Source organism: Heterodontus francisci, chromosome 28 (assembly GCF_036365525.1).
Source record: "Heterodontus francisci isolate sHetFra1 chromosome 28, sHetFra1.hap1, whole genome shotgun sequence".
Lineage (NCBI taxonomy): Eukaryota > Metazoa > Chordata > Chondrichthyes > Heterodontiformes > Heterodontidae > Heterodontus > Heterodontus francisci.
This window is the reverse complement of record NC_090398.1, coordinates 1,294,294-1,296,436: the sequence shown is the minus strand read 5'-3', so window position 1 is coordinate 1,296,436 and position 2,143 is coordinate 1,294,294. Positions and strand designations below refer to the sequence as shown.

General features: G+C 53.7%; 1 protein-coding gene across 1 annotated transcript in view; it reads right to left on the bottom strand.

Annotated features, from left to right (window-relative positions):
- LOC137385184 (GTP-binding nuclear protein Ran-like) overlaps positions 1 to 2,143 on the bottom strand; it is a 49,686-nt gene that overhangs the window by 16,271 nt on the left and 31,272 nt on the right. The gene's annotated exons all lie outside the window — the stretch shown is intronic.

Below are 2,143 nucleotides of genomic sequence, written 5' to 3'. Positions count from 1 at the left end.
TCTCTCCACTCTCACTCTCCCACTCTCACTCTCACTCTCCCACTCTCTCACTCTCACACTCTCACTCTCTCACTCCTCCCACTCTCACGCTCTCACTCTCCACTCTCACACGTCTCACTCTCACTCTCACTCTCACTCTCCCACTCTCTCACTCTCACACTCTCACACTCTCACACTCTCACTCTCCCAATCTCTCCACTCCACTCTCACTCTCACTCTCACACTCTCTCACTCTCCCACTCTCCCACTCTCACTCTCACTCTCTCACTCTCCCACTCTCTCACTCTCCCACTCTCACTCTCCAATCTCCCACTCTCCCACTCTCCCACTCTCACTCTCACACACTCTCACTCTCCCACACTCTCACTCTCTCACTCTCTCACTCTCTCACTCTCTCACTCTCACTCTCCTCACTCTCCCACACTCTCTCACTCTCCCACTCTCCCACTCTCACTCTCTCACTCTCCCACTCTCTCCACTCTCACTCTCTCACTCTCCTCACTCTCTCACTCTCACTCTCTCACTCTCTCACTCTCTCACTCTCCACTCTCACTCTCACTCTCCTCACTCTCACACTCTCACACTCTCATACTCTCACTCTCTCACTCTCTCACATCTCTCCCACTCTCCCACTCTCCCACTCTCTCACTCTCACTCTCACACTCTCACACACTCTCACTCTCACTTCTCTCACTCTCTCACTCTCTCACTCGCCCACTCTCCCACTCTCCCACTCTCTCACACACACTCTCACTCTCCTCTCTCTCTCACTCTCACTCTCTCACTCTCCCACTCTCTCACTCTCACTCTCACTCTCCACTCTCTCACTCTCTCACTCTCTCACTCTCACTCTCCACTCTCCTCACTCTCTCACTCTCACTCTCTCACCTCTCTCACTCTCTCACTCTCACTCTCTCACTCTCTCACTCTCACACTCTCACTCTCACTCCTCACTCTCACTCTCACTCTCACTCTCACTCGCACTCTCTCCTCTCACTCTCACTCTCACTCTCACTCTCACTCTCCCTCACTCTCACACTCTCTCACTCTCACATCACTCTCAACTCTCCTCCACTCTCCACTCTCTCACTCTCCCACTCTCCCTCTCTCACTCTCCCACTCTCACTCTCACTTCACCTCACTCTCACTCTTCACTCTCACTCTCTCACTCTCCCACTCTTCCCACTCTCTCACTCTCTCACTCTCCCACTCTCTCACTCTCCCACTCTCTCACTCTCCCACTCTCACTCTCACACTCTCACACACTCTCACTCTCCCACTCCACTCTCTCACTCTCACTCTCACTCTCACTCTCACTCTCCCACTCTCTCACTCTCTCACTCTCTCACTCTCTCACTCTCCCACTCTCACACTCTCCCACTCTCCCACTCTCATTCTCACACTCTCACACACTCTCACTCTCCCACTCTCTCACTCTCACACTCTCACACACTCCACTCTCCCACTCTCACTCTCCCCACTCCCACTCTCACTCTCCCACTCTCATCACTCTCACTCTCCCCACTCACCCACTCTCTCACTGTCACACACTCCCCACTCCCACTCTCCCACTCTCACTCTCACACACTCTCACACACTCTCACACACTCTCACTCTCCCACTCTCCCACTCTCACTCTCACACTCACCACACACTCTCACTCTCCACTCTCCCACTCTCACTCTCACACACTCTCACACCTCTCACTCTCCCACTCTCCCACTCTCTCACTCTCAACTCACTCTCCCACTCTCACTCTCACTCTCCCACTCTCCACTCTCCCACACTCCCACACAACACGCACTCTCACTCTCACTCTCACTCTCCCCACTCTCTCACTCTCACTCTCACTCTCACTCTCACCTCTCCCCACTCTCTCACTCTCACTCTCACTCTCCCACTCTCTCACTCTCACTCTCACTCTCACTCTCACTCACACTCTCCCCACTCACCCACTCTCTCAATCTCACTCTCACTCTCACTCTCACTCTCCCACTCTCTCACTCTCACTCTCTCACTCTCACTCTCTCACACTCTCACTCTCACACTCTCACACCACACTCTCTCACTCTCCCCACACTCCACACACACACTCTCACACTCACACCTCACCACTCTCTCACTCTCACTCTCACTCTCTCAC